The following is a 27,151-nucleotide window of genomic DNA, read 5'->3' on the forward strand; positions in this document are numbered from 1 at the left end:
GATTGGCAGGATAGTTGGGAGAGATGTTAGACAATCTTTTGGGGACTGTCTTGCACCCCTGAAGTTGCTACTTTAACATCCCTATTTCCTTTCTCTTCTTTATCCTTTTCCCTTGTTGCTTCTGGCTTCATCAAATATCAGTGGAATAGTTTCAATGAGCAGCACCAGATTAGTTTCAGTATTTTGTGGTCTGAACTTTTAAAGCTCTTTGGAAAGATGACGGCTTTGGTTTGATGCTGGCATTCCTGCATGTCACAGCTATAAACACTTGTTAATGGCCAAAGAACATCTGCTCAGGAGAGACAAATACACACACAGAACAGTATGCTACATCTCTGAATTGGTGGCGTACCTTGTTAAAGTCAGAACTCTCTTGGTCAACTGTTTATAGTCTCTTTAGCTACAGGAGTTAAGCAGTAGGACATAGTTAACTGCTAGCAGGGACATGGCAACACATGGAAGCATTTATGCCCATTCTTAAAAAAAAAATCAATTCACAAAGTAGTACCAGATTTTCCTATGACAGTGCTTTTTATTCATGACATTTTACAGTTAAAATACTGCTGGAAGTTGAACAGGAAAATTAAATTGAAGATAAGACAAACTTAATTACAGATGCAAAAAATCCTCCTTTAAAAAAATGTAAACATTTTATTCTACTTCCTTTTCACTGAGTAAGACCAGTGTTCAGTGATCTATATAAACTTACATAGCTCATTATTGTAAGCACTAGTTATTGTCCTAAAGTTCACTGAAACGTGGGGAGCTTATTTTCCTGAGATTGTCTCAACTTCTTATTAACATTATAGTCTGTAATGCTGCAGGTGATTTCTGGCCTTTTTTTGTTGCTGCTCTTTGGAACTATACATTAACTTACTCCATGTAAATTATATAAAAATTATTATCTGTCCTGACATGGACTATAAAAATCCTATTCTCCTATAAGCTTAAAATAGTCTTTAGTAGTTGTTATTACTTTGCTGGAAAAAAGTATACTTGATAACTCATTGTGCATATATCAACTCATTTACATGTTGAAAATATGAATATTTTTACGATATGCTGTATATGCTTGTACATGTAATATCACTTATAGGAATCACGCAGCGCTTACTTTAGTCCCCCTTAGGTATGACAGCGGGGCAGATATAAAATAGTACTCCTATGGAACACAGAAAATATGTGGTTCAAGATTAGGTGTTTTATACAGAAGAGATTCCTTTTCTAATTGACTTTTCCCCATTTTTTTGTTCCATGTTCTTTTAACAAATGCAGGCACTTGGGAAGTTTACTGGCCTGAAAGTTGGTGAATTCTGGGTAAGTTATATTGTTCTGTCAAATCCTGTTTTGTGAGCTGGCTTTGCCATTACTAAGATGTTCCCAACCCAGTCTTTGTATCTCATGTTTAGCTCCTTCCATTAAGCAGCCACAGCCTTGCTTTAATTTTATATTAAAAAGAAAAACCCTTACCATCTTAAATGATAGTCTGTGCTTAAATACAAACAGCCATTTAAACCTTATTAAAGTATAATCTAGTGGTTAAGGTCCTAATTTAGGATTTGGGATACTTCAATTCAAAGCTGGACTCCGCAGCAAATTTCCTGTGAGATCTTGGGCAAGCCTTATAACCTCTCTGCATCTCAATGCTTCCACCTGTAATATAGGAATAAATGCTACTTCTCTTCATTGATACAGTGTTGTGATGATAACTGCATGCATGCTTGTGAGGCTCTAGGTTATAGTAGTCATTGTGGTACCTAAACTAGATGGAGAAATCTTCTGGCACCAGAAGCATATCTTTTGTTTTTGTCTTCTTGTAAAATCCAAATTGTTATATCAAAAATATTGCTCAGGTCTGGAAATTAAAACCTGTCTTTTGTATTTTTGAAAGGTACCAAGGATATAAATAAGCAATGCGGCTAAAAAGAGAGAAAAAAAAAAGGAAAGAATATAGGACAAAGCATTAAGCAAAGTCCAGAAATACCCTGAGGCCTGAGGTAAAGTACTGTGATACATGAAAGCTTGCTTATACCTATATTATACAGTTGGTCCAAAAAAAGATATCACCCACAAGAATTCTTGCCCCTCTCAGCTCCTGAACCATCACAGCAATAATGTCACTTGAACACTACTGAAATACTTTATTATTCATCTTTTTTTCCAGAAGCTAGTTATAACTGAAATCAAACTATAGCAAATAATTTTGATACATAATATCAAAACTATTAAACATGCTGGTTGTGAGGAATATTCTGAATACAGCTCTAATCAGGCATGAAACATATGCACCTTTTTTTGTTACTTATACTGATCACATTATTAGATGCATGAGATGCATCTGTGGATGCATGACAAGGTGCGGTTAGCCTTCCTGACCATGTCCCCACATCGGTGGCCCATGTTCATTTTGGAATCAATAATGACTCAACGATCCTTTTCTGTCTCTGGGTGTGGTGAGAAGGGAGTTCCCCAGCCTGTAGGTCTGCTGCTGGTTCCTCCTCCCCAGGTGCAATACCTTGCACTTGTCTGTATTGAAACCCACCCTGTTCTCATCTGCCCACCCCTGTAACCTGTCCAGATCTAGTCGCAGCCTGTCCCTCTCCTCCAGCGTGCTCACTTCTCCCCACATCTTAGTGTCATCCGTGAATTTGAACAAGGTGCTTTTCACCCCCTTGTCCAAGTCATTTGAAATATCCTAGGTATGTAAGAGTGGTCTCTATTCTCTTTTTGCTTACGCTTCAATTTCACAATACATTTGGCTTAGTACAAACTAACTAGCTTGAGTACTGCTAGCAGTTCGGCCACAGCAGCATGGAGATCAACGTGGCAAATTTATCTTGTCCTTGGGTGGTTTTGCAGCCTGCTATCAGTATCTGAGCCAGTTAAAGTTAGTTTGGAGTGTCTGCATACTAAGACATTAATTTCTGAGAATGAATGCCTTACAGTTTCAGCCAAAGGAAATTGCTGGAAGTCATATTCCTGCTGAGGAAGGGGAGTGGTTTCGCAGAACTAGATGAACTACCATTTAGGCTAGGGACAGAAATTACACATAAGCTGGTATAATGATTGGAAACCAGTTCAAATCTGTAACACAACAGAAGTTCAGTGCACATAAACTGCTTTCAAAATGGTGAAAAACTGGTTTAAGATGAACCAGATTCAAGTTAACTCACAGTCCCCCAGCATCCCAGGATGCTTTGCAGCCTCCTCCCCCCACCTTGCAGGATGGGTGGGCTAGTTTTGGCTCAAGCCGTCTGCTCCAGCTAAGCAGGGAGGTGTACTCTAGTGCCCTCCAGCTTCTGGCCTGAGCCACTGCAGGCATGTAGCTGTATTTTTAGAATCAAAAGTGAATGTCTGTTCACTTTCTTATTGGTTCAATTTATGCAGCTTAGACCAGCGGTTCTCAATCCCTGGGCTGTGGCCCAGTGCTGGACCATGGCGTGTTGGCTGCTGGTCCACAGCACAGTTGGCTACCAGACCGGAAGTGGCCACAGACCAGCAAACTGCGGTCCACCAGAGCTGGGTGAAGAGGCCACGGCTCCTTATGCAGCACAGGGGTTGGTTCACCACCCCCACCCACAGGGTGGGGGTATCCTTACCTGTCTGCTGGTGGAAAATTCCAGCTGTGGTGAGCTGTGACTGCTGGGCCATGGTTTGCTGGGCCACAGCCACTTCTGGGCTTCAGTTTGCCAGGCCATGGCATAAACACTTTGAGAACTCCCGGCTTAGACTGACCTGCAAGGTTTGAATTGATTCAGCCTTGGGCTCTTTGATTGTCTGTGCTTAGCCTTGGTGCTCAATATGGGACACTTGTATACATTCCACTCTACATTAAAATGGCATCTAAAATCCTTATTCCACTGTCAGGCCTTTCCCAAGCATTCAAACTGCTTGATGAAAAAATACCTCCTATTGCTCAGCCTTGCCTACCTACTGCATGGAACTGAAAATTGCAGATGTGCTTTCCATCTTCTTCCCTTTCAGGTGCAAAGCTTAGTGTGTACTTGGCTTAGTGTAAGAAAATGAATTCCTTCAAAAAGTCCCTGAAGGAACATCTTCCTTAAAGTTTTGATCTCATCTGTCTACCTATCTACTGTCTAAATATGGATAGGCTGGCTTCCCTGTTGGACAATAGTTCTGGGCACACAGAATTCATGGCCTGCAATTCTGTTGGTAAGTTCCCATGGTGTTGCTTAGTTGAACTGTGATAATGCTGTCATCAGAATAATAATGGCCATTGCCTCTGTCTTCTCCTTGAATAATGAAGAAAGGGGTTGGGAAGCCCTAAATTTGATTCTTTTTTAAAATATTAAACTATAAATACAGTGCATATAAATGTGCATGCTCAATTGACTGACTGCAGCTAAAATAGCTAGATTTTAAAAACACTTATGGGATAACAACTGATGATACCATCCATTTGAAGTGGTTTCACCGTCTGTTCAGTAGAAATTCTGGATATTTGCCTTTATATGCTTTTCCATTTGTTCGCTTATACACTCTTCTGCAGAACTTGATAGTCGGCAAAGGAACTGTTTAACAATCGCATTTGTTTAGTTATTATAGTTGCATATTCAGTTTCATAGTACCTCGGGTCAGGAGGGACCTGAACAGATCATCTAGCCTGACCTCCTGCCACAGGCAGGAATGAATGCTGGGTTCACAAGACCCCAGACAGGTGATTGTCCAACCTCCTCTTGAGTTTGCCCAAGGTAGGGGCGAGGACCACTTCCCTGGGAAGTTGGTTCCAGATTTTGGCCACCCTAACTGTAAAATATTGCCTTCTGATGTCTAACCTAAGCCTATTCTCCATCAGCTTATGACCATTGTTCCTTATCACCCCAGGTGGTCATTGTCATTGGTTCTCTAGGCCTAGGGTGCTGCACGCATTAGGGGCTTCTTGCATTCCCTGATCTCATAAGTACCCTGGGTGCCACCTGCTATGCCAGGACCCACCATTTCTTCTTTCTTCCATGACTGTCTCTCTCTGGTCATGACTGTATCAGTTGAGTGCAAGATTGCCACCAGATCCTGCTGCCTTCAGCCTTCTCCCTTTTGGAAGTCAGCAATTAAGCCAACCTTTCTCCTACTCCCCTAGTCTCAGGTTTCTCCAGGGAATTTCTACAACTCTTTCTCCCCCAGCCAAATACTACTTGCTGAATTCTCTTTCTGTATTTATTAGTCCCAGGTGCTGCCCCACCCTTCTAATTGGGTCCATCAGAGAAACACCTGTTCTGTTACAGGAGACCTAGAGTCACTGTACTGAAAGGAGTCAGCCATTCTGTGATAGTACATGGTTCAGAGAAGCTGCCTGGTTAAGTAGAGCAGCTCCTGAAGCGCACAAGATGAAGAGTGGTGATGGGGAACTGAAAATGTTTCTGGTAAGTTTGTAAAACATGTGAGTTTAATAATTACGGCATAGAGAAAGGAATTGACAAGCTATTTTGTAAACTGCCTAGATTAAGGAACAAAAATAAATCAACCACTCAAAACAAAACAAATACAGAGAACTTGGAGTATCTAGGACCTATATGCAGAGCTTCATTCTCCTCCCCTTGCTTTTCTGTTTTATAATAGGGCAGTGTGCCAAGAACATTTTACATCAAAGCAAATGGGGAGACTTGGTTACAACAATTACATGAAATTATCAGGAATTCTCAAGACAGGAAAGTGATAACAGTACTGGAGAATATCACCTCTGGAATGTACGAGATGTAGATATTTTCAAAGAGGTTCTTGTCTCTCTTGGTGTTACTTGACTGTGTTCATGTAAGAATCATCCAATAGCTCCCATTTTAATAATATGGAATTGGATATTCTTCTTTTGTACCACATTGTTTCTGTGTTTTAATATCTTGTTTGGGTGAGGAACTGACTACTTTGCTGTGAATTAATTTACTGCATAAGGCCTCTGTACTTGAGTCTTTTCTTTTAAGGGAGATGAGGAAAGACCTTTTTATTATCTTATTTAAGTCTAGACTGGTTTTAAATTGGTAGAGACACTTATAAGCAGTAACTTGAATCCCAGTGAGGCACTGAGTAAAAGCTGTGTGCCACTGGTGGCAGAAAGATCAAAAGGGAGGAAGTCCTTTATTCCTGTGGAAGAGAATGTGGGGTATGCGCTGCATTTTTCCCTTCTAGCAAAATCCACAAAAAACCCAATAAATCCCTGAGACTCCATGAGGTTAATCTCAAGTGCCCTCCCCCTTCCAATAGGAGGGGTTTGGAACTTCTTGGACAGGACACGGGGCAGATCTTCACACTCAATGAAGACAGACAGATCTGCTGTAAAATCCATTAAATACCTTTTGGTATAAAGGGCACAGACAGAAGTTATTTCTTGTGCAATCGCCCACCTCCCGAAAGCCTTCTACAGCTGTGCTGTGACATGTGCATGGCTGCAGAGCGCTTTTAAAGTGGCTGATCACATGAAAAATTAATCCTCCTCAAATGAGGTACCAGATTAAGGTGTTCTACTTTAGAGAGCCATTGGGAACTTGTGTTCCCTAAGTTAATTTGTCCTGCAATCAGGGCTGGGTTAATGCAGCCCAGCCCAGCCCCACAGGGCTGTCAGAAGGGAGGGAGGAGCAGCGAGCTGCCAGCTAGGGGTTGCCTGGTCTGAGCTGGATTATAGACTGGTTTTGTGTGCTGAACGTCTGTTCTGTTACAGGTATAGGATGATCACTGATCACTTATACCAGTCAAATTGTAATGTCTGTACCTGGCCCTTGTGTTTATTTTTAAATGGCATATCTTGTGTATTAGAAACTGTTCTTTCCCCCCACTCCCCTCCGCTCCAGTAGCTCTAGCAGTACTGTGGAGTGGGTGCAAAAAAGGACAAAATGATTACAAAATAGTACTAATATGCTACACAAATGTGGAAAGTATGAAAGGGAAAAATATTACAGCTTGTGGAAAATCTATGCATGGGTCAAGTCTAGCCATAGTAGCATCTAATTGTTCACATGATAATTGTTCATTATCCACAGTCAACAGTCTGTGTCGTAGGATGTCTGGGATTTAGTTCAGCTGGGAATTATTCCAAGGATATTATTGACCAGCAGAGATGCTGAGGCAGTAAGAAACCCTTTGATAGATATTTGTGTTTATACGGGTTTTTCTATTTCGTACCCAAAGAAATAAAAAACAGATTGATATGTTTCTTAACAGCAAAGTCTGCGGTTAACTAGGTTTCTGTAATAAGGTCATAGATGACAGGAAATACTGAATTATCCCACAAGTACTAATAGAGCAGTTCAGTAGTAATTTAGTACTACTTGTGTGCATCTACAGGTGCTATTAGCACAGATCACTAAACTCTGGTTCATATTGCATCAGAATTTATTACGTCTTGGCACCACATTTACATGTGCACCCAGGACCACATCAGGTTGAGCTGGGTTGGAGCAGCCTTGGCTGCATGGGTCCCAGAGGGCCAGTCTTCCAGCCTGTGGCTGCTCTGACCCAGTTCAACTTGCTGCAGAGGGGCTGGTTGAGGCACAAGGGTGGTCTGGTTTGGGGCTAGCCAGCAGGCAGCTCTTGTAGTGAAGCACCCTCATGCCCCAGCCAGCCTGTCAGCATCTACACATGCATTGCTGTGCATTAAAGAGTGGTTCTGTAGGATAGTACTTGTATTTACAAGTACTAACCTATGGTGGAGTAAATTCGTTTCCTGTAGGTTAAAAGTGCTACACCTGTACAAGCTGAGACTTTACTGCAGAGCTAATTAGGCAGCTCTGCAGTAAATGTCTCTTGTAGATGCGCCCTTGAGTAGTTCAATGCTTTCTGCACCCTAATTACTAGCAGCTAGTTGACATGCTGGTCATTCTCAGACCTCTGTCTCAGTTTCCTCTTTCACACTGAAAGAAAGGAAAACGATTAGGATTTCTTCTTTCTCCATTAGTTTGAGATTTGGAGGAATGGGGAGGAATTTTCCCCTCCTCACCTTTTCCATTAATAATTTATGTGATCCTCTGTATGAAATGATTCTGGTTAAAACAGGTCCAAAAATGTGCTACATGGTTTCCATGAAAACATGTTATTCACTGTAATTTTCATATTTTTTTGACAAAACCAAAACATATAACATTGGAAAAACCTGACCAAAATCATAATAAAAAAAGTTCATTTGACAAGATAAGAGTGAACAAAACCAAATCACTCTCCAACACTTTAAATATGTCTTTTGATGCCCAAGCTTCTTTGTTGCAGCCCCTAGTAATGATGGGAAAATTTCAAAGGCTCACATTTCAGGTTTACTTAAAAAAAAAACACACTATGAACTTCAGATTTTGGTGGGGGTGGTTTGTTTTTTGTAGGCCCCTGGGGTCTGCAAAATGAGGCTGAAAATCTTGTAAGGACATGGCTTTTTCCATGAGATTTCTTTGGTACTTTTTGTATCCAGCTGAATTGGAAAGGTAGGGCTCCCTACTAGTCCTTCCATCTTGTATTCTACCGTAATCCCACACGTCACCAGGGATCTAGGCTTCTGGCTCCTACACACAGCCATCTGCATGGACGCTTATCTGGCACACTTTTATCGACTCCTGCAACACTTGCCCGTCTGTGGACAGAGGAAGACCCTGGTGCTTGCCTACCTTGCATGTACCAGGCTGCAGCCCCTCCACTGCCTCTTCAGGAATCTCCTCTGGAGGATCTGGCTGAACTTCTCCGTGCACCTCTTATTTTATGCGCTCTCTGCCCACTGCTCCTCTGAGTCCCAGGACCTCTAGGTCAACATCTTTCTGGCTGTGGCCAAATTCACCTTCTGCCAGACCAGGAAGGAGGCCCTGGCTAGATGGAATCTAGATGACTGCTGGGTTTTTTTTCTGTTGCTTCTCCATGTGCGTCTCCAAGCAGTGTTTCTCCATTGCCTGCTTGGATAGGTTTGGAGGGCAGTGGGCACTAGTTGGTGTTCTCTTCTTGGGATTCCCCCCCTGAACCATCATTATCAACCTGTGACCTTCACTTCTGTCCCTGCTTTTTCAATTGTTGTCCCCACTGATCAGTTGGTATGCATCTAGTGGCCTCCCTGTAACCACGAGAGGCTTGTAGTTTTCCTGGCAGGCCTAGGTCATTGCCCCACATGTAAAGCAGATAGGCCTAGCACAACCAGCATGTGCAGAAATGGTGAAAATGGAAAACAAAACTGAAGCTCAAATAACATTTAATTGGAATGTACTCAGTTTGGTTGTAGAAGGTTATTGGAGTAATTTTATATCTGAACCCCTGTAAGTATCTGCAGCTTTAATTTAGCAACACTAGACTTCAGCTTAAAAATTTATTTGACTTGTTTCTTGATAATTTCTGAAAGCTTAATTTTGCTTAATATTCAAAGTTGCACAGCCTTTTCACAGCTGAAATAAAATAACATAATTCTCACTCACTCTTCTCTGCCTTTGACCTGGGAAGTATTTGAGGAGCCAGTTCCCAAGACTTCAAAAAAATTGACTAGGAGATAATAAAAATGTATGTCAACATCATAGACTTTGCCTTTACCACTTCATTGCTACTTCACTGATCAAAAGAAGAAAGAAGTCATTATTAATGTTTAATCTAGCTAATACTCCAGTGGTATTACAGTCCCACTTGGCTCAATTCGACTCTACTTGCTTTGCCTGAGCTAGACTGATGCCATGAATCTGAAATACTTGTCAGATTTATTTTTATCTGCTACACCAAAACAGACTAAAATAAAAAGAATTTCATTAAGCTAGACATGTTTGAAATATGGTGACTCCCCAAGGAACAGTAGCATGGAAATTAGACAAAAGCCAGCAGTTTCCCTGTTGTAAAAAAAAAGCTCAACATTATTTCAAAGTGGCACAGCTTTTAAACATTAATAGCATTAAGCACATCCATTGTTCTGGGCTGTTGTCTTCTAATCTGGATTTGTTTGCCTATAATAACTTTTTTTGAAATACTGTTGTGTTTGTAGCCATGAGGTTATGAATACACTGGTCTAGGAAACTTTTTATGTGGTTCTTGCAGTGAAGAAAAGCAAGGCTTTCTTCATAGTTTATTACAATAGCACTAGGCCTGAGCCAACCCACTAGATTCAGATCCTATTCAATACAGGAAAGTTTAGCTCTGGATTTAACCTGGGTAGAAATTTGTGTATACCTTGACTTTTGAAAATAGTAGTGGTGTACTGTCCCAGCAGGTGTTGGGATGATATTGTATCAACAAAAGGGATAGATTTGTGCCAGTCAATGCAGATTTTACTACAGCTGAAAAATCCTGATTAAGAGTAGCTGAAATAAGAGGTTCTATAAGGTAGTTTGCTCTCCAGAAGGTATTCATTATTGCTATGCTGCTCTTGTTTGCATATGTAGCAACATTGGCTAAACCTTCCAAACTAAATTAAGGCACCTACGGCCATGCTGTGGCAGCTTAATAAACTTCCTGTCTGTTAGGGTTGCAGAGTGCTTGCAACATGAACTGTGCCTGTTAAGGACCTTTTAACGAAGTTGCCTGATTTTTCAGTTCTTCATATTAGGCACCCAGATTTTCAGCTCTTAAATGTCAGCCGTAGGCTACAGCACACTTCCTTGAATGCTGCTCTCGGGCTTTAGTCTTGCCGGGGTCAGACCAGTACAGGTTATGATAGTTCCACCTGTCCAGAAGGCTAGTTTTCAAGGCTGCAGATGTGGTGCTTGTGCTTCAGTTCAAGTGTGGGTTGGCTGTTGCATTACCTAATAAAGATAGCGTTATATTACTTCTTTGGTGCTCCTGAGAGTGCTTCAAAGAAATATGCCTTGCCCACCCACTCCTTGGTGCATGTTAAACCTGGAAAGAAGACAGTGAAGCGGTCCCATGGTAACTCCTGCTCTTGCGTACTTTCCCCCACTTCCCCACACACTGCTGTCAAGATGTGTCTCTGGTGAATGTGGCAATGGCAGCAGGGAGTGCCCACAAGGTGGCTTCAGGTTCATTGCCTCCCTTCCAGTCTGGTAAAGAGCAGGAGTAGGTGGATGGGCTGCTTCTTGGTAGAGCATTTGGAGGCATTGCTAAAGCCATATGGACATGTTCTGACAGTCCAGTAAGCATCAGTTAGTTACTGTTGCATTTTCTGTTGATGCATCTTATCAGGAGGTGTGGTGAGTTGCCTGGTGCCTAATGATTCTGATCTCCCAGACCCTAGAACTCAATGGAAACTGTTGGCTAAAGCTGTTCTTGCTACTGAAGCTGCTGGCAGGGGGACTCCTTGGGAGTGGGAAGGTACCAAATAGTTTAATTCTTGGGAATGTTAAGCATTTTTGAATGGTGCTTATCCAGTTCCTTTCCCACTATTCTTTTTCCACTATTTCTGGAAAAGGATAACTGCTCAACCATCTGTCCTTCACAGATGAAAAATGAAGAGCTCCTTCCCCTCTGCTCCACCTACCTGAGCCTAGTGGTCTGTGGGGCTAGGCCCTGACAGCTTCTATAGGCAACAGTACGCAAGGTATGAATACAGTGCGTCTGGCTTCTTTTCAGGGTGCCCCCCCCCAAATGACTAGCTGCCTATTTGTGACTGAGTCAATGTGGGACTGGTGCCCTTTAGCACAAATCCAGAATGAGACTCCAATTCATGTCTCTGGAGACATGGAGGGAGGCTGTAAGTATTCTGTTGCCATGTCCCTTCCAAAGGTGTAGTCCAGGCCAAAATATTCTTTTCATCTAGGAAATTATTTAATTTTTGGCATTATTGGGCTATGTGAGATGACTGTATGTTCTGTGCTGCTAAGCTGCAAGATAATATATGAAATGAAACTTCATTAAGAGCACACGAGGGAGTACAGGGAGGTAACGTCTGTGCACTCATATGGGATTATACTAATAACACTGTACATTGTTTAGGTATTTGCTGCCCTTGGAGCATTAATGAGAAGTCCAGACAACAAAGCTCTGTGATTACATCTTGCTCTTTAACTGAAATACTTCATCAAAAATGCTAATCTCTTGATTAAGCACTCTATCTGCACCAGATTAAAATTTAACAACAAAGCTTTAGGAACTATGTTCCTGTCTTAATTGTAAATGCAAAATGTGTGTGTGTGTGTGTATAATATAATATAAAATATATGCAGGGAAAGCTTTTTTTAATTGCCTTCAATGCAAAATTTTATAAAGGCAAATCGGGGAAAGTGATAATAAGATTCATAGAGTCTTGACAAATGACTATCTAGATATTTTGTGTACTTTCATCGCTATTACAATGTGTTGATGTGTCCTTTTTGTGTTGCTTGTACTGTACCTAGCACAATGGGGTCCTGGTGAATGACTGGGGATTCTGTTACTGTTAGTGTTTACTGATCGTGGTGAGACTTTTTTCCATCTGAGCAAGGATATAAAGTATAGCTACCAAGGTATATGATACTTCATACAGCATCTTTTAGCCTCTAGGACTGTGGTTTTCAGTCTTTTTTTCATTTGCAGACCCTTAAATAATTTTAAATGGAGGTGCAGACCCATTTGGAAACTTTGAATGGAGGTGTGGACTAGGGCTGTGCAAAGGTTCAGGTGCTGATTCGATTCGGCCCAATTTGGTGGCCGAATCTCCAAATCGAATCAGGGGACCACCTAAAAGGTCCAAATTGATTTGAAGCTCTCCGAATTGATTCCAGAATGATTTGGAGAGCTTTGGCAATTTCGGGCAGCTGCAGCAGGGAGCTGGACCCGGACTCCGTGCTGGTAAGTAGGGAGCAGGGAGTGGGGGGGGGGGCTGGAGGAGGGGGGAGGGACCATGGGGGGGCCCTGCCAGGCAGGTGGGTGGGGCAGCCATGGGGGAGAGGGGCTGGGACAGTGGGTGGGGGTCAGGGGTCCCCATGACAGAGTCCCCCACGTGGTGCAGGGCAGCCCTGCTGGCCAGGAGCTGGTGAGTGTGGGCTTTTTATTTTTTCAAAGAGCTGGGAGCTGGGGTGGATGGGGCAGTCATTGAGAGTGGGCAGGGGATGGGGCCTATTTGATTTAGAGATTCAGCTGATTCGGCAGCAGCCGAATCTCCGAATCAGATTTGGCCAAATTGATTCGGGACAGTGATTCAAATCACCAAATCGAATCACTGCCCCTTAAATCAGATGAATCCGAAGCAAATACTGGCTGCTTTGCAAAGGCCTAGTGTGGACCCCTTCCAATTGTAAATGTGGGTATTCACATATTTTTGATTGATCATAGCCATGTTTCGCAGATCTCTTAGACATAATCTGCAGACCCCTGGGGTTGGGGTGTGGGAGGGGGGGAACCCTCAGGGGTTTTCAGACCACAGGTTGAAAACCACTGACCTTGGACAATGGCTCTCAATGTTTTTATGCTAAAGGCACTCCTTTCTAGGCTCAGGGCAACCCTTGGAAAATGTCAATGCTTTAATTCTTCTGTTGCAAAGAACTCAAAAGACTACAGCAGGTCAGTTATGTTTTTGACCTTGTGGATTCCTAACCTGGGTAACATCCTGTTTGAAATCTCTGTGAATTGTATGTAGGGATTTGCACACATAACAGTGCTGATATTGTGTAGCACCCTTAAAAGGGTCTCATGGAAGTGGGTAGAAAAGCTAAGTAGCTACCATAGTGTGGAAGTGGGGTAGGATCATGGATCACTGAAAGACCTGTTCAGTAGCCATGCTCCTTGGCTCACTGCTCAGGCACAATGCCTCAAAGCTGGTGCTGGACCAGTCCAAATCACCTCCTTCATGTAGGGCAAAAAAACATGAATGAGTCCTAAATGATTACTTCAGCAGAAAATAAAGTAGCCAGAAGGTTAATGAAAAGTAAATCTCTGTCAGAAAATAGAAACCCATATTCATAAAATTCACAGGTCTTTGATTGTTCTTCATGTTTAACACTTAACAGGGCATACAGTTAGGGCTCAAAAATAACTTCAACCTTGTAGGATCTAGTGATTACCTCTGCAAAACATGTGAAAATGGCTCTGAGCATGACCTTTCTGAGCCCATTAAAACAGGGGAGAGATGACCTACTTCTTGTGGGGGTACAACATCTTCTCTCTGCTATCAGACTGCAATTTTCAATGACCTTTTGCACTGTAGTTTTGTGTCACATTTAGACTCTTAGGACACTCCTTTTTATCTCCCCCCCCCTCTTTCTTTTTTTATTTTATTAAAAACGGTATTGTTCTCTACTCCCCTTGTTATAGCTATCAGGAGACAGCCAAACTTAATTAACGGATGGGTCGCAGACTAGTTCACTGTTAGCCTGCATGAGAGAGAAGCTTTAATACTTCAAACCTTTACACTCTGCAAGAGAGTAAAGCATGGTTCACTGATCATGGAATACTTGGAACTCTTGAGGAGGACTGTGGGGCATTTTAGACTATAGAGAATTGTCTGATATTATTAGCTTAAGCAGGCCAACACTTACTGTAATTCAAACTGTTAACACTTCCTTTTCCCTTTACTTCAGTGTTTTGTCTGGTCTTTAATATACTTGGTGACTATAGATCACCAAGCCCTTGTCAACCTATTCATTAACTCTGGGTGTTGGTCAGTTTAGGATAACCAATTTAGAAATCCCTCTGTAAACAATGATGTACTTCAAAGACCATTGGGCATAAATTCCTTATCCAGATGCTTTTTTTTAAAGCTACCATGTTTGCTTGCTGTGTATTAAACAACAGTGCAAAGAAAACATGGGATGAAAAAAAATATGTCTTGTTACATGGACAGGTCTTCACAAACTGGCTGAATGATTTAGTTGGAGTGTTATGCCTTGATGTGGCTAAAAGGAAAATAATGGAGCCAAGCAGGGGGTCAAAAGCAACATGAAACAGTGATTAAAGCTGTTTATATCTCTTTGTTGGCATGGATACAATCATAAGCTCATTAAACATTTTGGAGTTCAGCAACTTAGCTCAGAAAGCAGCCTGAAAGAGTATCTGCTGTTCTGTTTGCACATATACTCCCTGTACGTGCATTGCCAAATAGAGACACGGATTTCAGATAAGTCTGAGTAACACATAGTGTATATACACATGTGTGTTGGCAGATATTACAAGAATAGTTGTAGGGGATTCATCAGACATTTGTTTCTAATATTGAGGTACAAAATGTTTTGCATGTCAGAACACCAGGCTAGAAAAGTTTCAAGATGTGATGAGTATAACAAGGACATGAGGAAAAAGTAATTAGTTTGAACATGCACAAGAAGTGTGATGCTCAAATAACATTGAAATTTAGTGACATTGGTGTACCATATTCCCTTACGCTCCTTTTGAAATTTACTTTGCTAAATTAAACAAAACCCAGGTAGAGTTAGTTAAGTCTTCAATCCAAGGTCCATAAACTCACACTTGGGAATGCTGAAACGAAGAAAGTTTGAAGTCAATCCTGTGTACTCTATATTGTGTGTGTGTGTGGGGGGTCTTCTTTATGTCACTGTTCTTATACCATAGATTTCACATCATAGTGAGTTGTTCCTTTTTTCCCCAAGTTTAATACTTTAAATGTTGAAATATGTTCAATGAGAGAGAATTTCTTTAGCTAGGCAGTGAGATTTTTCTCTCTGGTCATATACAAGCAAATGAGTAACTTTAAAGTTAAACTGTGCAATGTATAGACTGTGCAGTGTATGTCTACTGGTTTATATAAATGCTATATACATCCAAACTTATTAGAATTAATAAAAAATAGGGCTGCAAGGGTCCTCAGGAGGTTGTGTGGTCAAGCTCTGTGCCTCAAGACTGTATTAACTGAAACCTTTCCTGATGGATATTTGTACAACCTGTCCTTAAAAGCTTCTATTGATAGAGATTCCGTAGTCTCCCAGGTGATTCATTCTAGCACTTGACTATTCTTCTAGTTCAAAAGGTTCTCGTAATGTCTTACCTAAATCATCCATTGAAGCCCATAACTTGTCCTATACTCAGTGGACATGGAGAAGAGCATATATCTTTTCTCTTTGCAGTAATCTTTTACGTATTTAAGACTGCTATGTTATCAATCCCACATCTTGTTTTGCTTATAATAAAAATATGCTTAAATATCATTAGATCAGAATGTTATAAAAGCCAAAGATGATTGCAGAAGACAGCAACTGTGCTTGATGGAGAATTAGGATATAGTGGCCAAGGGGGACAAATATGGTTAAGAAGGCCTGGGTTTGATTCCTATCTCTTCCATAAATTTCTTCTGGAACCTGGTGCCACTTGCTTAGTCTCCAAGGGTAGAGTTCTCATAGGTGCCTAAGGTAATTTTTCAAAATGAGACTCTGCTTCATTGCCTTAAAACTTTGACTCATGCTGTGTCTAAGGCTCCACAGAACTGATCAAAAAACATATTTGAAATTTTGATGGAAAATGGTACAATTTTAAGGGATTCGGCTTTTCTCCTTTTTGACTAGCTCTATGCTCCCTACCTTCCACACAGGAATTGGAATTTCCTACTTGGCAGGACTATAGCAGGAATAAGTATGTTGTCAATGTATATAAGGTGCTTACATATTTGGTCTTGTATCAGAAAAAAAAGATTAACAGAACCCTTTTATTAAAAAAAAAAGGAATGTCTCTTGCAAATCAAGAGACTTGGCATTGGTGAGGCTTCACCTTGAATACTGTGCCCAGTTTGGGGCCCTACACTTCAAGAAAGGCAGGGACAGATTGGAAAGCATCTGAGGCTGGATTTGATAAGTCTTTGAATACCTGAAGGGTGCTTTATAGAGATGGTGGAGGTAGCTCTTTTTTTCTTTGCAGTTGTAGGGGATAGAACTAGGAACAATGACCTCAGACTGAAGCAGAAGAAATTTAGATTGGAGCTTAGAAGGAACTTCCTTTCTTTCTAATGCACAATGCAAAAGCGTTGGAACGAGCTACCTAGAGAGGTTCTGGAATTTCCACTTGGCAGACACTTGGCTGGGCTAATCCTGCTTTGCTCTCAGCACAGAACCAGAAAAGGTCAGCATCTTCAGGAAGCGATTGGTTCCTCAAGAGTTCCAACCACATTCCTAGATCAAAGAATGTGGGCAAGTGAAGATAAGATTTGTACCTAGGCTCCCTTCCTTTCGGGGGCGGGGGGGGGGGGGGTAGAGGGGCTTGTGTATAAAGCTTCTCCCTGCTTTTTCAAAAGGTGGGGAGATATATCAGTTACCATAAACTGTCTTATTCTTCCAGACAGCTGCAGTTGGGAAGGGGCAAGCTTGGGATGTGGAGAATAAGGCAATATGTACTTTCCCTTCTCTTCCTCTCCCTTCCCTTCCCAGTCCTGTGAAAAATTTGCAGTTTAATACCCACTGGCTAAGTACAGGCAGTCAAAAAGCCTGAGGTTGAATTGACTCAATCTTTGCAGTTTAGTCAAAGCAACATAGATTGGATCAATAAGCTAATGAACAGACATTCACTTTTGACTCTGGGAATGCAGCCACATGCCTGCAGTGGCCTAGGCTAGAAGTTGGGGGCGGGGGGACGGAGCGGGAATGGAGGGGCTGGAGCATGCCTTTCTGTTCAGCTAGAGCAGACAGCTTGGGCCAAGGCTAGCCAGCTCACCCTGTGAGGGAAGGTTTGCAGGGGAGGTATGAAGCATCCCGGGATGCTGGTTGATTGTGATTTTAACTTGACCCTGGAGGGGATCTGGGACAGAAGTTCAATAAACCAATTTAAACTAAATCAGTTAAGTTGGATACTACATCCATCCAGATTGATCTTAAACCAGTTTCAGCCATTTTGAAAGCAGGTTATATGCACTGATCTTCTGTGGTGTTACAGATTTGAACCAGTTTATGATCACTTACACCACTTTATGTGCAATTTCTGCACCCTAGCTGTATGAGGTATCTATGCTAGAGACCTCTAATGGCATCTGTATAGTTAACCTATTGCCAATTTCTAAATGAAGGCTTGTTTACCAATGAAAATTGGGGTCTCCATCTGGTAAATTATTAGAGTAAACCAAATCAGTGAAAACCCTCTTCCCCCCACCCCCCAACTAGTGCAGTGTATCTATATTAGGGGCTTGTACTGGTATGAAAGTTTCTACCATAGACAGTGTCTCTATGTGGAACATACCTTTAAGGGGCCTAAATGAGGCTGTGTTGACAGGGCAGCAAGTAAAGGGTTTTTTTGCGTTTTTTTTAAGTAACATTTTTTGTGTTCCAAGCCAAATCAGCCAAATCAATTCCAAATCTGTGAGTCATTCAAGAACCACACATGGCCCCACTACTGGCAAACATCCTCCACCCCCACCTGGGGCTTCAGATACTTCCACATCATTTGGCAAGCATCCTACGTGCAGGCCCAAGCCCAGAGGCTTTGGGTTTGGATGCCCTCGAGGTTTTGCTTGCCCTCAGCCATATGGCTGCAGGAGCAAGCTAGGGAGGAGTCTCCCATTTCCATGAAGTGGGCAGAAAGCCAAGATCTTCCAACTGAAAATGAAAGTGGGAGGTTAACTATACATTACCTCTGTGGGTACTACTCTGTGCCAGAAAAGCAGTTATCCCCAGCAACTAGTAGTCAAAAGCACAGAGCCATGTTCCCCATTTGGAATATGAATCTTTGCTTGTTGGGAGAGGGGCAGCTTGGTGAATACCTAAAGGTTCGGGGCAAGCTCAATAAAGGGAACTGGCAGGGTTCCTTCCTACCACCCAACTGTGTCCATTAAAAAGGCATTTTAAAGTCTCGCTTTACTAATTTCAGAATCTATCCAGCTATTCAAAAATTACAAAGAGAATCCTGCCCAAGGACACAGGGTACATAGCATACACTGGAGCAGGAAATAGTTTGACTGTGTTGGGCTCCTACCATGACTGACCACTGGTATTCTAAACACTAGGCTGAAATCCTGGTATTTACTCATTGGGAATGGTAAAAATGCTGAATGTTGATATATACTGATGCTGCCACTGCTGCTTTACTGATGACAGAGCTGCTGTGGCAGGGGCAGCAGTGGGGAATTCTAAAGAGAAAAGTTTAATGTAGGGTGACAGCCAGGCATGTATTTCTCTGTTCTAGAAAGAGAGCGTAAGCTGTAGAGTCTGAATTAATTGGAACCTCTTTCTTCATCTGATGTAATAACTTGTTTTCCCACTATAACTCAGTGAGGGATTTTCTCAGTCTTGACAGTGTGGCTAATGTGGTCACAGATTTTATATGTCACTCTGAGTGGTATTTAATGCCTCAGTAATCAAACAGGAATATGGTGATGGAGCGTTTACCAGTAAACAGTGTTGTAGGCAGGCTGTGCTGTGAATGCTAGCACATACACAGCCCTTGTGCTTGTAGTCTGTCATACTATAATAATAAAATGGACTGAAAAAACTCAGAGGACTGTGGGCTATGAGGATAAGCCACAGTAACTATACCTTGAGTATGCTGCCTATATAATTAACACGTTAAAAATCTGACAATAGAAGGCTGAAGCAGGAGAAATGTAAATAACACAGCTGGAGTAATTCTATCATTAGGAGAACAACTAAACAATGGACTTTGCTGTTAAGGAAGCCATCATTGGAGCCATGGAATGACAGCCTAGACTTCTGTCTGACAAAGGCAGTTTAGACAGCAGTTAAAGAAGATTGTAACCAGAAAGGGAATGTTTTTCACAGCAATACCTGAGAAGTGGGAGCTGCGGGAAGATGCTTCTTCCCCAGTACAGGGAGAAGAGGTCAGGTTTTTTCTGTGCCTTGGGAAGACTTGGAGCTGGGCTCTCCCACCCTAGCACCTCCTTCCTTACCTCCTTTTGGATTTTTGAATTGTAATGATAAAAGTTGTAATTTAGAGACACTCCCTGATTTAGAAGAGTTGGGAATTGGGCAATGGTCCCTCAGTTAAGGAATAGCTGCTAGTTGCTTAGGCCAGGTGTGGACATTACTCTTTTACCAGTGTAAGTGATCAGAAACCAGTTTACACCTGTAACAAAACAGAAGTTCAGCACACAAAACTGGTCTATACCCATAACAGAACAGAAGTTTAGCCCACAGATTGGTTTAAAAATAGTGGAACCTGGTCTAAGACTTGAGTCCCCACCACCAAAGGGTGAATGTGTGTTCTGTTTGCTACTGATCCAAACTTGGCTGCTTGCAGAAAACCATGTAACTTGGATCAATTCTGCCTCCGGCTTTTTGAATGTTTGTACCTTAGTCTTAGAGAAACAAAGGCCCTGTAGAGGCTAACCTACTACTCCACAATAAAAGTTGTTGTTTATTTTTTCTTATTCATGCTTGACTGAATTCATCAAACCCTGTGATCACTACAGGACTAGTAAAAGCAATCTTATCCTGCTGCTCTTTATTAGGGTGTGTATGTGGGGAATCCCTCCAACCCAAATGTTTCTTCTAAAATTGTAGGATAATTTTCTGCTGTTACTGTCTCATAGGAATGACAATCTGATATGATGAGAGCTTGAGGATTCACTCTATACAGCATTTAGAGGCAAGTGGAATGAAAGGCGTGAAGGGTGGGTGGTACTGTTAGCACCTGAAAGTAGGGCAGGAGACATTATACATGTGCAATATATATGTATATATATGTGTCATAGGACACACACACACACACACACACACACACACACACACACAGAGTATGTGATAGATATCTATATAATGTGTGTGTGCTGAAAATCAGACCCCCACATCAGCCTTCACACATTATGGTGGTGAAGGAACACACTTATTAATCAGACTGCTAGATCTAGATGAAGAAGAACAGAATTTTCAGCAACATTTCTTCCTTTCAAAAGTAATTGGTAATTGGTACAACTCTTTTAATTAAACAAATACTGGATGTAGCACCAGGACAGGCTTTGTCAACCCCCTTCATCACTACCTGCACCCACCTAGTGTCCCATTACTGCAACCTTTTCCCTATGCTTGAGTGCACAGACACCTCAGACCTGTTTCCTGCCTGCTTTGGCCTTTACCTTCAGTTGGGAATAAGTAACCCCTGCCTTTCTAACTAATACTATGTGCCCGCAGTTATTATTAGAACTATATCCGATGCTTGCCAGAAATAAAAGTAATTACAAGCTTACAGGCTGGCACCTTTCTGTCTGCCTCCTGCAAATATTTAAGTCAGGGTTTTGTTACCTAACACTTTTGGTAATGAGTTGGTCAGTGGTATTTTTCCACTACCCACAGGTAAATGTGGACTGCAAAGATGTAGTCCCTCTGTCCTGTAAAGGAGACTGATGCCTCACAAAGGAAGAGACAGACCTTCCTCTTTTATTCCAGCCTTTCATATAGGCAGCAAAACAACCTTCGCTAGAGAAGCCCTGTGCTAGTCAGCATTGAAATGTGTTGTTTTTGTTTCTTGCCTTTCTCTCAGCAAGAGATTCAGAGGATTTATTGCAGCTTTGTACATTTAGACACAATTTTCACCCAACTTTTTGTCAGATGGCCTTCTGGCAGGAAGAGTTTCTGGCCATAGATAAATGGGTAAGACGTCAGTGGCCAGGGCATGCTTTTTCTTATTTATTATTGCTAATAAATATTAAAGCAGGCAGGAAGCCAGTTTACAGTTTTTCTGTTGGCCCATTGGTGCACCTGGGATCACAGTTTAGCAGTGCCTTGACCACCTGAAGCAGTAAATGGGAGTTTGATTTGGATTGGGCCCTTTGTGAGCTTTCCAGATATGGAGCTATGTTTGACCATTATTTTTCAAATTGAAACCGCTACTCCTGAAGTCTGGAGACTTTCTATGCCTTTTCTTACCTAGGATATCAGACTGACTATTGTCTTAATGGGCTCTTCTGGTCTTAAAATCCTATTACTAATGATTAGGTTAATGAGGGTGCCAAGTAAGCTCTGGGCACATTGTGGCTGAAACCACATGTACAACAAAGTGGTCATTATCACTATGATTTGTATGTTTTATTTTTAAAAAGACTCCAAGCCCATAACCTGCTTTATGGACATAAAACAATCCATGTCTCTGTTCCATGAAATGGAAAATTCATAGAAACACAAGGGAAGGAAAAGCAACAGAGAATTTGGTACTTATAGCATGGTTCAGAGGTGGTTTACCAACATAGATGTAGATATCTCACCTCTCTCTTCCATATTATAAAATTGTGCAACAGGTTAACAAGGGGGGGGGGGGGCGTGAATAGTATGGGTTGGCAAGAAAGGATTTCAAGCAAACAAAACCCATTCCCACACTGTTTACGGAGATCTATCATCTTGCCAAACCTGTAGTTATTTCTAGCTGGATTTCAAACATAGTTTAGACAGGGTCTTAGCATAGTAGCACATAACAGAAGATGACTAAAAAAACCAAACAGCCACTACCAATTTTACCAAGCAATGAAACCTGGTGCACTCACTACTCTTGGAGCAGAACAAAAGTGTGGGGACAGAGGGCTGGATGTTAACTGTGAAGAAGATAGTAAACTGTAGATGACGTGTGTAAGTGGCAGGCATGAGTGACCAGCAGGGAACTTGAAACTGGCAAGAAATTGGGAAGACTGGGAATTTGTGTAAATGCCAGTTCATTTGTATTCGTTTTGTTGTAGTAACACCTTGGGCTCTTCCACCAAGAAGCCACTGTCAGACATAGGATGGAGCCTAAATTTCCCCCTGTGACCTCTCAAACTAGAAAAACTTCTGTTGGGGTTAGGAGATGGGAATTTCAAATGCTTTGTTTTCCCTCCTCAGGGGATTCCCTGTCCAGGGCTGGATGGTATATTTATTTAAACAACTTTATACTTGCTTAAGAAAACCTGTTTTTCCTTGGAATGGCCACAGAGGAAACTATTAATGATACAGCTCTGAGGATTTTGAGCAACTTCCAAATGCTTTTCTAATGATCCCTAATGGACAGCATACATTTTCCAGTCTCTAGCGATCCCCATCAGGATAAGAAATGCAATAAAATTGTCAGTTTAAGACTTGTAGTTCATTAAAATGGAAGAGCTTTTGTGCTTCCTTCTGAAATTCAGGGTGCATTTGAGACGGAATAAAGTACTTTTTCAAAGAAAAGCAATCATAAGAATTGCCTGTAAAACAAACCTATTGTTTACAGCATACACACCTGACAGTGATCCCCACTGATCATCTTCACTTGCTCACATTGTTGGTAGCTTTGAAACTGGGTTATTTTGGCATGTTTCCAAATGCAGCTTATAGGATATATTTACAAATGAGGCGTGTCTGAGGTGGCATTTTAAAATAAAGCATAATGTTTGTGAAAAGAACATCCACTAAGCAGAGTATATGGATTGATTTTTTTTTTTGGTTGGTTTTTTTGTTCCTCTTTTTTTCCTCCTCCTTTGTACTTCATTTTGCATTAAGTGTCTGTTATCTTTGCTAAATGTTAATTCTTAGCTTTTATGAGTTTGGATCCATTGCTATTTGCACATACAGTGAATGGATTGAATTTCATTTTATGCCAGAATGACTAAATTTTTTCAGTGAGGTTTGCATAAGCATCTAAAAGTTAGATCCTTATCTGAATCAGTCTGAACTGTCTGAGCCTCTTGAGCTGAGCTGAGCAAATACTCTACTCTGAAATTCCTACAGTAATTCCACATGTGTTCCTGCCAGCACACTTGTTCCATGAACATTCACCCGAAAAAAAGAACCTAATTCATTTTGGTTTCTTCTATGCCCTTCTTTGTATTCATTTTTCCATGGATAATCCAGCAAACAAACTTCTTGGCAGGAGTATTCACAGGAAGAGCAAACTTTACATGACTACTAAGGAATATGTGTGGAAATCTAATTTTGTACTGGCAGATACAAGTACGCACACACACAACCTGATACTTGATGATGATGCTGAGGGTTCAGCTCATGGGCAGGGAACTGCAACTATGCTGTCACGTTCAGGAGAATGTGGACACTTACACAGTCACACAGCCTCCTGTGACCCGGTCCATGTTGTGGACCTTGTATTTGGCAGTAAAGATTATCCTTTCATGTACAAAGCAGTGACCTGTGTGAATAAGCAAAATTAACCAACAATTCTTGAATTTCAGATATCACTTACCTAAAGTGAACTACCTGTATGTGATCTACAGGCCAAGAATTAATCATATAAAGACTTCTGCAACTAGTTGTGAATAAGGAATAACTATGAAAAAATAGGAAGCTGTTCAAACAGCTCAAAGAGAATAGGAGGCTAAATGTGCTAAATGGACTCCTCACAATGCAGGACTTGCTTAACTCTTATCTAGGCCTTTATATTCACAATTTAATTGTTGTAGTATCCTCACTATTGGCCTTTGATTCCAGCCTTGGTTCGTTCAAGTGCAGTCAGACTGGGCTCCTCTTCCAGTAGAGCTTTGGGTGTGTTTGCTGGCTAATTTACAGCTTGCATGTGTTGGTTTGCATAAGATGTAACTGCATCTTTTGGATTGCAGTGTAGAGACAGTTTCTAATCCCTTCCATGTTCCTGTAAGGCAGGGGTGGGCAATTACAGTGTAAAGCCATCTCTCATCCAGCCCCAGCTTTGCCAGCCAAGTCCTTCATACTTCTTGCCAGGGAGTCCTTTATACTCGAGGACAATTCCCTGGGAAAATGTGCAAAATGGCCACCTTCCTTTAAGCCTACGTTTGATACGAGATGCACAAATTGGTGTTCTGCAAGGCTAGGGACAGACATTTAAAAAGCCTGAGCCTGAATTGATTCAATTGTTACAGGTTAATCTAACCTGGCTAGGCTGAACCGGTTGGAAACTGGATAGACATTCTCTCTGAACTGAGGAAATTCAGGCACATGCCTGCAGTGGTTCAGGCTAGAAGCTGGGGGTGCTAGAGTGGCCCTCCCTTCCCTTCTGCAGGGAGCTGAGCTGAGTGGGGCATGGCCAGGCCCTGGCAGGACTCTCTCATTAGGGAGGTCTGCCTGCATGGTCCCAGGCTTTTCCCTGCTGACCACTCAAGGGGTGGGAGTGTTGTTAGCCCACAGCCCTGGGCTAGCACTCTGAGGCAAGGAGGGGGTGTGTGCAGTGCTAGCGTCTGTTGATGATACGGAGCTTTTCAATCTCCATCCATGCTTTGTCATACTGTCTGCAGCAAACCAACAGGCACGCAAGCCAGGTGGGAGCTGATAAGAGTCTTTATCACCAAATTAGCAAAACAATGGCCTTTCTCCATTAGTTCAAACTTCTTAAACAGTTTACCAGCAGATCTGTTGATGAGCTCCAAAAGCCCTATTTTGTCTGCCTGCCTGTCCCAGTGAAATTAGAGACGCACACACACAGAGGCACCTCTCAGCGTTAGGTAGCATGCTACATGCTTTTGGTCCCTGAGGCTGGGGTCCATGCTGTGGGAGATGGGAGGGAGGGGGAGATTTTCTGCTTGAGCAGCAAGTGTGTGTGTGGGGGGGGGGGAGGGGGAGGTAGGGCACAAGGAAGCCAGCATACCCTGGTGTGCCTGAAAATCTCTGCAGGAGCTGCAAATCTCAGCCAGGGAACAGAGGGGAGGAGCCAGCCCTGCTGTAGAGCAGAGAGCCCTGCCCAGCCCAGAGAGCATGCCGGGATGCTAGGGGTGTTTGATTTAACTTAAACTAGCAAGGGGTCTGGGACAGACATTGCATAAACCAGTTTGACCCAAATCAGTTATGTCTGATGCTACATTCAACCAGGTTCATCTCAAACCGGTTTCAGCCATTTTGAAACTGGTTTATGTGCACTGAACATCTGTTCTGTTACAGGTTTACACCAGTTTTTGATCACTTAAACCGGTTTTGTGCAATGTCCGTCCCTATCCCAAGAGAGAGAAGACTGAACTGGTTTAAGTTGGGTGCCTGCCACTTTAAGGGCCTGCTGAGGGCAGCCATTTTGAGCACTAGGCATATAAAGGCTGCAGTTTGCTTCTCCCAGCCTAGGCAGAAACATTGCTTAGCTGAGCTGCATGGGGCATCTAGCAGGTAGGAGCAGGAGGCTCTTGGTCCTGGGCATGACCTAAAACTGCACACTGCTGGGAATGGTGGCCTGGTGGGGCTCCTGGTGGTATGGGAGTCCCCAGGAAATGCCAGGCCAGTTACTACCCTGGTGAAAGGTGGGTCAGGGTGCCTTAATAACCCCAGCTCCCACAACTGGGTGGGTAACCCCGTAGCAGGGCCAAGAAGGTGGACCCATGTGAGAGAGTGAGCTAGTTGCTCAGATGCCTGACTTGAGGCACCTGTGACTGGTCAATGCTGGGGCCAGGACCAGAAGGGTCAAAAGGGCCAGGGGCCCACTGCGAGGGATGCCCAGAGCTGAGGGCCTGGAGATGAGGCCAGAGGTCCTGGGGGGGCCATACCTGAGAGGGGGAAGAGTGCAGGGAGCGAGGCAGCCCAGAATGAGGGTGGAGTAGGCTGCCCGATTGGAGGGATCCAGTTGGGATTGAGACTGGAGGATTATGGGGCCCAGTGTGGGGCCGGAGATGCTAAGAACTGTGATGCCCTCTTTGTGGCATGGGCTGCAGTGTAGGGGAGGTTTTGGAGCCACAGATAATGCACCCCACCATCAGGGGCAGAAAATGGGTGGTCTCCCAAATTATACCACCCGTTTATGGTAACAGCAACAGTTGTGACCGGTGAGACTGGGCGGACTGCCCCATACAGGCAGGTGGGCAGGCCAGCATGAGACCCAGCCCTGAGCATGCTCCCTGTCACAGTGTTAAACTCCATGGGAGGATTTGTGACCGAAGTCCTAGCTGGGACCAGTCCTCCCTGTCACCTGGCTCTCTTTGAGTGGCAGATCTTAGGTGCCCTTTTTCTTTCTTGGTGTTCTTTTTTGGCTGGCCTAGGAAGCTTTTCTGCTCAGGTTGCTGGATTCTCCTCCTCTCATTTTTAGGTGCCTTGTTTGCCTTGCACACTGTATGGGGGAGCTGGATTTTTATCTAGTTTCTGCTTCTGGCCACTGACTTTTGTTATGCCTTTGTCTAGCAGATTAGAAAGGTAGGGCTGGAAGGGACCTCAGGAGGTCATCTAGTCCTACACAAGTCAGGATCTTCCCTATCCAAACCATCTCGTACAAGTGTTTGTCTAACATATTCCTAAAACCACACAAACAACCCTGTCTCAAAACTGCAAGGCATATTGCCCCACAACACTAAGAGCGCCCCAAGCTGCCACAGGTGAAGCAGGGGTTAAGAACACTGTTAATGTCCTCCCACTGCAATACACTTGAGAGATCCAAGTAATAGGGCCATGCCCCCTGCTATAGAAGGCAGCAAAACCCCACAGTCCAGGCTGATCTGCCCATAGGATGAAATTCCTTCCTAATTCCAAATGTGATGATCAGTCTG

General features: G+C 42.6%; 1 long non-coding RNA gene across 1 annotated transcript in view; it reads left to right on the plus strand.

Annotated features, from left to right (window-relative positions):
- The first annotated feature begins 1,272 nt into the window (after positions 1-1,272).
- The window catches only part of LOC132250947 (uncharacterized), a 227,778-nt gene continuing 201,899 nt past the window's right edge, over positions 1,273-27,151 (plus strand). The window contains exons 1-2 of the long non-coding RNA XR_009462694.1: positions 1,273-1,317; positions 1,892-1,997. This is a non-coding gene — a long non-coding RNA (uncharacterized LOC132250947). The remainder of the gene's footprint in view (positions 1,318-1,891; positions 1,998-27,151) is intronic.

The sequence above is a fragment of the Alligator mississippiensis genome, chromosome 5, assembly GCF_030867095.1.
Source record: "Alligator mississippiensis isolate rAllMis1 chromosome 5, rAllMis1, whole genome shotgun sequence".
NCBI classification, from domain to species: domain Eukaryota; kingdom Metazoa; phylum Chordata; order Crocodylia; family Alligatoridae; genus Alligator; species Alligator mississippiensis.